We start from the raw sequence: 9146 nt of genomic DNA on the forward strand, positions 1-9146 counted from the left end.
AAAGAGCTTTGGGGCACACTTTGAAGTTGGAGCACACTTTGGAGCCTTAGGCCACGCTTTTAAAAGTGTGGCCCATGACCAAATCAAGGAAGTATGAACAATGCTCAGTTCACTAAGTGAACTTAGCTTTGCCGTACAAGAAAAATGTGATTGGAGGCAAGAAATTTCGCTAAGTTAAAATCTGGGCGTTTACAGCATGACCATGCCTCCTTCAAAGGGCAATAACTTGAGCTACAGATGTCCAATTGATGTGCTTCTAGTTGCGTTGGAAAGCTGACATTCACAGATTTCCAACGATGTATCATAGTCCATATTTGGCACGAAATTGAGGCACAAGTGAAATGCATCTTTAAGGGCCAAAAATAAGCAAAAAAATCAGCCAATGCTTCCACCAAGGCTCGAAGGGGGAGACACAAGGAAAACAAGGAAAGCAAGAAAAGAGTGCTCAGTTCACTTTTCCAACTTAGCTTTTTTGGGCTCCTCCCAAAAGAAAATCAAAGTGCAACATTTGAAAAAGGCCTCCACCAAAGTTCGAACCCAAGACCCTACACTCAAGCAAGGCGCTACACAAGGGGAGCTCAGTTGGTTTTCCCAACTGAGCACTACTTCCCCCATCTCCCCACATTTTGGCACGCCCAAGGGCACCAAGGAGCAAGCATGATGCGCAACAATTTGGCACACCAAGGGGTTGGGACGCACAAGTTGACACGGACAGCAACATTGGGGTGCTCAGTTTGGTTTTCCAACTGAGCCGTCCCTGGGAGGTGCAATATTGGGCCAAAATTCAACCAAAATTCCAATTAAATTCAATTCTTCACCAAATTGAATCAAGGCCAACAAACCCATCTCTCTTCAAATCTAAAGCAAGCAAAGCCCACATCATCACTCAAAGGTACAAGAACAAGCTAGAATTAGGATTTTCATTTAATGGTTTTTCATTTCAATTTCATTTTATTTTGTAAAGCCTATATAAGGCATCATTTTCATCTTTGTAGGGGAGCTCGATTAGAAAGGAGGCTAGCTCCAATAGGGAGTTGTGCACTCTTTAGTTTTTATTTTGCTTTCTCTCTTAGTTTTATTTTCTGTTTTGAAATTTTGGATTGAGATTGGAAGGAATTCTGTTTTCATTCTCCATCTGCAACTTCTCTTGTTCTTCTTCTGCAATTTACTCTTCCATTTTTATTTTGCAATTATTCTTGTTGGATCAAGGAAGGATTTGAGATCTAGACTTGTTTTCTAGTCTCTTCCACTCCTGAGATCTTGAACCACTTTTAAATTGCTGCAAATTAAGCACTGCTTTTCTGTTTTGAATTCTTCAAGTAATTTCCCTTTTCTGTTTAGATCTGTGCATGATTTCGCACTTTTTACTTCTCTGTTTGATTGCTATTTACACTTTCCTGTTAAATTTTAATTTCCAGCACCGACTCCCCTTTATATTTCATACAATTTACATTTCTTGTCATTTAAGATTCTTGCAATTTACATTTCTTGCTCTTTAAGTTTCTGTCCAATTTACTTTCTGCACTTTAATTCCTCTTGTCATTTACTTTCTGTTGTTTCAACTGTCACTCAAATCACTCAATGTTAGCTTGACTAAACTAATCACCCACTAAAGTTGCTTGATCCATCAATCCCTGTGGGATCGACCTCACTCTAAGTGAGTTTTACTACTTGATACGACCTGGTACACTTGCCGGTGAGTTTTTTGTGTTTTGGAAATTCATTTTTCCACAAAAATACCATCAATAAAGACTCAAGACAAGATAAATAACTAAACTTAGAGTTTTATTCGTTTAAATTACAATCTACTAGTAATATAAAATATTCAAAGTAAAGTAATTGAATAACCTACTCATACTCGTCTAAATAATCATCTGAGTCATCAAAATCGTCAGAATCATCCTCCCTTTGAGAACTCTGTGGTTGTCCTGGTCGCTGCAGAATAGGTAGGAGTTTTCTACCTGAGGCTGGGGCTGTGCTTTTCTGGGAGCTTGGGAAAATAAAAGGAGGAGGTGGGGGAACACGTGATCCAGACCTACTAGGACCCATGGCTCTCACATACTCAGTCAAACTGCTCAACTGATGACTAAATTGATCCATCTGTGAGTTACTGGTGTTGAGATACTCACGCAAGGATTCAACAGTCTGTTGTCACTCTCTTTTCTCCCTTTGGTAGCGGTCTTCAAGCTCTCTATATTTAGCGACATGTTGTTCAACTTCACTATTGGGTATTATGATTCGTTCTCTAAGATCCAAAACATCAGTGCTGGTGGTCGTGGTTGGCCCATCAACTCGAGGCTGCACCATGGAAGAGTCCCTTACCTCACCCATGCCATATACCCTACCTCTTCGTTTTCCACCCACTGTCTCAATCCATATGCTTTCCTCAAAGACAGGCGGTGGATCAATCACACCAGCCTCTATAGCAGCCTACCGCTCTTGCTCAGCCTGAAACATACGCTCTTGAAATATATCCTACAATGAGGAGAAATAATTGATAAACTACTATAAGTATTAATAATGTATAACAATTAGATAACAAAATAGTTACAATTAATAAAGGTAAGTTACCTTTGTCTTTCGGGAGTTTTCATCAACCCATTGAGTCCTATCCTCTTTGCGAGTATGAGTGTGCTCAAAAAACTCATCCATATGTGATTGTCTTCCAAGCGAATGATTCTACATAATGTAACCAAATTATCATGTAATATGGGATGTATTGTACTAAGCAATTGATTAAGCAGAAAATAAAACTCAGCAGTTTGCATCATTATTAAGAACGGATTTCACTCTCTATTGATTAAGGCTTACCAAAGCATAACCAAATAACCAATTCAATCATATCTACATATGCAGAGAATTTGGATATAAAATAAGCAAGAAAATTTGTGCAGAACCTTACTACTAATGATAAACCTCATGAAAATCAATGCAACTTCAGGAGATGTATTAAGTTTTGATAACTAAAGGGAAGGGAAGAAAAAACAATCAAAATGCAAGGGAATAGCTTGAATAAACAATTGGTACCTAAACAAAAACTGAACTAAAGAACAAATTCTTTACTTCTATATGTGGTAGTAATGCCATACTCATGTAGAAAGACAGCAACAATGTCTACTCTTAGATGATTGATTTAGTGGCTGAAAGTTTCACAACTGAATTAAAAATAGCAACAGCAATCAAGTAGCACAGGTTCCCATGAAGTGCATTAAGTGCATTAAGTGACCAAGGAAGTGAATCATAGGCCCCGGACTACTCTAGATTCACATGATGCCTCCTACCTAGTTCCAGTGCATCGAACTCGCCGGGAACTTGGCTATTAGGAAGCTGCGAGAATTGACTGAGGCCTAGATCAGGGACAACCTTGTTTGAACACCACCAGGGATTTGGAAGTATCATATTTTCATCAATCATTTGAAAGTATCATATTTTCATCATCCACATTGAAGTGAACACTAATATCATTAACACTTCCTTGTATAGTTGTATATTTTCACATACCAATTACCAGGTAAACGATACAATGGAAACACTTATTTATTTATTTTTTTTCTAAATCTAATATCTAATAATTAGTAGGAATTATAAAGCAGGCTATCTACTGTGTCCTTTCTATGTATAGTGCATGCAAATACATATTATTTATTTTATCAATTTATATTCAAATTCTGTATAATATAAATATAAATTACAAATTCTATAAGCAACTTACCAAGCGTAACCTCGCTTCTGGAAAGGTGGTGCCTCCTGCAGTGTGAAGAGAAGTACCTCGAGTCAATTTCCTGGCAGCTGTATTTCTCGCCTGTAATTGTCTATAGGCATCAGCGTTCCAACGTCTCATCAATTCACTAAGAACTTCTGGTGGGATCCAATATGGATGGGCACCTTTTTTGCGAATGGCATGGAGCATACCTCGCAAGCGCTTGGCAGCCCTAAACCTCCAAGCTTGATAGATATCATCCTCTTCCGTATCAATAATGTCAAAGCATTTCTATTTTTAAAAAATCATTGGAATAAAATTTAGCCTCTGAACAGATACAAATTTATTTTGCTGACAAATAAATAACAAGTAATGCTGAGTTTAACAAGTAATAATAATCTAAAGATATCAGAATTCTCTCTAATAGCAAAATTATGTAAAATATTAGGATAAAACGAAAAACAATAATGAGGTTTAGATAATACAATCATGTAGTGAAAATCATCTAAATATGCTGATCTTTTTTCTAGTTCGAGTTGAGTGCCTAGTTTCATCTAAGACAATGTTGAAAAAATAAGGTAATAATTAAATTAAAGAAAGCTATTAATTTAGATTGTGGACATGATCCTTCAGAGCTCAAAAGCCACAACTTTAGGTCTATGGTACAATTATATATAAGCCATCAATTTAAAGGACAAGAATACGACTAATCTATAGTACTTTTGGTTTACTTTGTAATCATAATTTAAGCTAAATCTAAAGATAATTTAAGCTTTATCCTGCAACTAGTTTCAATTTGCAATGCACAGTTGCACATATACACACACTTGCTCTCTCTCATAAGTCACTTTTAGTCATAAATTAGGGAAAAGCAAGCAAGCAGACAGACAGCTACGCTCTCCCCACACACCCCTCTCTCTCTCTCTCTCTCTCTCTCTCTCTCTCTCTCTCTCTCTCTCTCTCTCTCTCATACCACACAGAAAATAATTAAAAAAAAGTGAAACAGAGAAGCATAATAATAGATATGCATAAATTCAAATGGGTGTCATGTTTGATGTTTGTGCAGATTTAAATTCAAATCAAAGGTTTGCACATGGATGGCAGCAGGGGTAAACTTCAACAATATTAGGCTTTAATAATCAAATGAAGCAGAAGAGAGTTTATTAAAAAATTGGTGTTCCTTAACATTACTTGGGAGATTCAGTGATTGAGGCCTCACCACCGTGATCTCAATCAGGACATGTAGGATCTGGTGGTTGCCTCCATCGGAGACATTAATATCACTATACACCCCTTTCCACTTATGTTAGTTTCATTAACTCATTCATTATTACTTCACGCAAAGACTTAAAAGTAGAAGCAAAAACAACCAACACTTGCAGTTGCAGGGATGTCCAGAAAAATGCACCTTTGAAATCAATTATCTCACAGCAGATACAGATTAGAATGCTGATAAGAGGAACAACTTAAATTCAGGAAACCAAAATACACAAAAAATATAATAAGAACAATTGAATTAATTAAGTCATTAACACAGTAATAAGTTAATAACATTACAACAAAAAATATGTCAAACAATCACTTAAGCCAGAATGGAACACTCTGATTCTTTTCACACAAAGATTAACCAATCATATGATGAAACCCATACAACCCCAGTAATCAAAACAAATGAAGTGATTAAAGACATTTACCTTAGTATCTTCACTTGAGAAATGCTTGACACAATGATCAACCACATGAAGACCATTCGTGTTAGTAGACAAAGCAACAACACTTGGTGTCAGCGTCGACATTATACATAATCTTTGTTCTTGGTTTGTTACATGCTCCAATAACTTCTGAACAGACCTAGTACTGCATTCAAGTTTGAAAAGAAAACAAAGCATCAATTAGAAAAACTTGCATTAAGTTTGTTTATACCTGTGAGATATGAAAATCTTGGTTGGCTAATTGATACCGGAACTAACTAGTTAGTTGTCTAATTGTTCTTAAAACATTGGAGATAGAAATTTGTTTACATGAAGAGAAAAATAAAAATATAAATAAGATATCTTTTTTTATCAAATTTGATTAATTTTCTGAGATATCTTTCTAAATGTCTTTTATTAAAGCATGATATCAATATAAACAAACAACCATGTTAGAATACAAAAATACACAATAATACGTGTGCACATAATATGTATCTTTTGTCTCTAACCTCATTTTTTAATACGATGTGTTATTAGATTCTTCCTTAGCTAGATACAATTCACTATTTACTATTTTACTCTATCAAAATGTTATAAAATTGAAAAAATAAACCTAATAATAATCATAATAATAAAGCCTTACATACAAAAATTTCATTCAGGCATTTCTCCGAACATGTGGTGTGCAGAGTTCAAAACAGTAAATTTCAGTTTAATCTAAGCAACATTCAACCCAGTAATTTCAGAAAGATACAGCCAACAACAATTTCAGTCCAGAAACACAAGTTTTAACAAACCTAAGCCTAACCAAAATTTCTAAAAACAGAATTAAAAAGCAGTGAAAATAAAGAAAAGAAAGACAGGGAACAGGGGAAGGGAACCTGCATTGATGAAAGGAGGAAGAAGAACGGAGAGGCGGTGGGGTGGTGGTGATGTCGCGGTGGCACAGAAGGTCGCCGCCGCTGGTGGTTACTTGTCGGTGCTTAAAGACGCGGACAGAGGGTGACTCCACGAACAGGGGTGTCGCACACAAGAACGAAGAAATGGAGAAATGGGGAAGAAAGAGAAGAAGGAAGGGAGAGAGGGTAGGCGATGGTGGTCGCCGGTGGTGGTGTCGGACGGAGGCAGTGTTGAAGAGAAAGCGTTTTTAGTGATAAAAATACCTAGCTTGAATTTGGGGAAGACATGCGTTTCTGAACTTTGGAAGCAGGAGTTGAGAAAATGTGTTTTTAGTGATAAAAATCGACGGCCTGTGTGTCGATTTTATTCAAATTTATCGACGGCAAAGTTGTCGATATTTTAAATAATAAAACAGACGACAAAGTCGTCGATTTTAATATAAAAAATCAACACATATAGCGTCTATTATATAGATTAAATTTAGACCGTTCATTCCATTTTAGAAAGTAATCTAGATCGTTCAAATTTATCGACGGCAGAGTTGTCGATATTTAAAATAATTAGACGACATATTCGTCGATTTTAATATAAAAAAAACAACACATATGGCGTCTATTATATAGATTAAATATAGACCATTCATCCCATTTTAGAAGGTAATCTAGACCGTTCAAATTTATCAACGGCAAAGTTGTCGATTTTTAAAATAATAAAATAGACGCCATATTCGTCGATTTTATTTTCGACTGCTGGTTCGCCTATAATATGACGATAATAGGGAAATAAATTAATGCATTATAAAAATATCGACGACTAGGCCGTCGATTTTAATATTTTTATTTTTAATTATTTTTTTTAGTAATATCGACAGCAGGCCGTCGAAAATTATCGACGGCAGAAATAGCCGTCGATTTTTGCTGTCGATAAACACGCTTTTTCTTGTAGTGATTAGTAATCTCAAATAACTTTAAATTAAATCTTGATTATTTAAACTTAGTTATTGGCTTCTCATCGTGTTACTCCATCTACATTATTGTATGCCCAATGAAAATGTATATCAATTAATTTTAAAATTATTCTTGATGTGATCAAATGAAATTTTGGTTATATATACAGTACACCTCTCATCTCTCGTTGTTACATACACGAAACATATCGAGATTAGTAGATAGATTAAGGAAGCTTTGTTATTGACACCTAATTAAGTGTTTGATAAAAGATTAACCATGGCAAACTTTTTTTTGAAATAAAAAATCTCAACACAACAAGATGGAGCAAAAGAAAAGAAACAAAAATTCATTACGCTAAAAATAATAACTCCTAGCCATCTCCAGCATTATTATCAACAACCACAGAGTTTACCACCAATCCACTCATCGTAACTTGTAAAGGATCTGTTAATAATGTCCACCATACTTGAACCTTAATTTTAGAAAATTCTATCATTTCTTTCTAGCCAAATTATCCAGATGACCGCAAAAATAAAAGCCAACCAACCACCGCTTTCGTTCCATCTTTCTCGCTGATATATCCGTCCAACTTTCATAGTGTTGCTTGAGTGTACCTGGAATAGTCCATATCCTTTCAAGAGCGAACAACTAAGCACACCACACGAGGCAAGTGAGGTCACAACCAATGAACAAGTGAAAAGCAGTTTCAACAGACTTATGACATAAAACACACCTGTTATCATTCTGGCCAATAACACCTAATTTACACAGTCTTTTCCTTATATTGACCCTACCAACCAGTGCAAACTAAGTAAACAACTCAACTCTTTGTGGGACGAATCCTCTCCAAATAGTACTAGTGAAGCTATAGCTTGTGATATCCACCAGAAGTACCTCTACTTGCAATACCTGCACAAAGGAGTTAGTAGAATAAACACTTTTTTTTATCAAATTTTCAGACCACTCTATCCTCTCTCTTAGTTATTAGTTTTACTGATTGCAGAACCGCATGAAGCTGGTTTACTAGTTCCAGCTCCCATTGAAATAGAGAAACTGGAAATTCCAAATCCACTCTAACCCATCCCAGAACCCACAATCCCCTACGACAAATTCTTGAAGATTTAAGACCGAGAAAAATATTGTAAAAGTAACTTTTAGAGCACCACAAGGTAACCAGCTATCCTCCCAGAAGTAGATTATCCTGCCATCCCCTAGTTCCATAGTCAAGCCTCTGATAATCTTTTCTCTCACTTATGGCTCCCTGATTTGTAGTTGACAAATATCTTTTCAAGGACTCCCTCTTGTAGGTACAGGCTGATCACAAATCATCTCAGAAGGATTCATGTTATTATAGGTATATACAACTTTCTTTCAAAGTGGGCAATCCTCTTCCAAAAATTTCCACCACCACTTGAACAGGAGCGCTGTATTCTGAATTATCGCGTTACTAACTCCCAAACCTCCTGCCTTTTTGGAGGTTTGTGCAACTTCCCATTTTACTAGAGGTATCCCGTCCCTCCCGTCCTCCTTACTCCACAAAAAGCGCCTCTCTGTAAGGATATTATTTTTTCTGCTACTGTCTTCGGCATTTTTGTACAAGCTGAGATAGTAAATAGGTAGGCTAATGAACAAATTTAATGAGAACCAGCTTACCCGCTCTATTTAGAGACTTTTCTTTTTACAGACTTAGCTTTTCTTCTACCTTGTCAATCACTGGTTTCCATGTCTTGACCATCCTTCGATTCGCCCCTAGAGAAATGCCAAGATATCTGACAGGTAAATACGCCTCTTTACACCCTAACAATTGACACATTTGTCGTGCCCAACTCTGCTCACAATTAACCAGGATCAAGTTGGACTTGTGAAAATTAATACTCAACCCTGACATCATCTCAAAGCAGC

Source organism: Arachis hypogaea, chromosome 19 (genome assembly GCF_003086295.3).
Source record: "Arachis hypogaea cultivar Tifrunner chromosome 19, arahy.Tifrunner.gnm2.J5K5, whole genome shotgun sequence".
In the NCBI taxonomy this organism is placed as follows: Eukaryota; Viridiplantae; Streptophyta; class Magnoliopsida; order Fabales; family Fabaceae; genus Arachis; species Arachis hypogaea.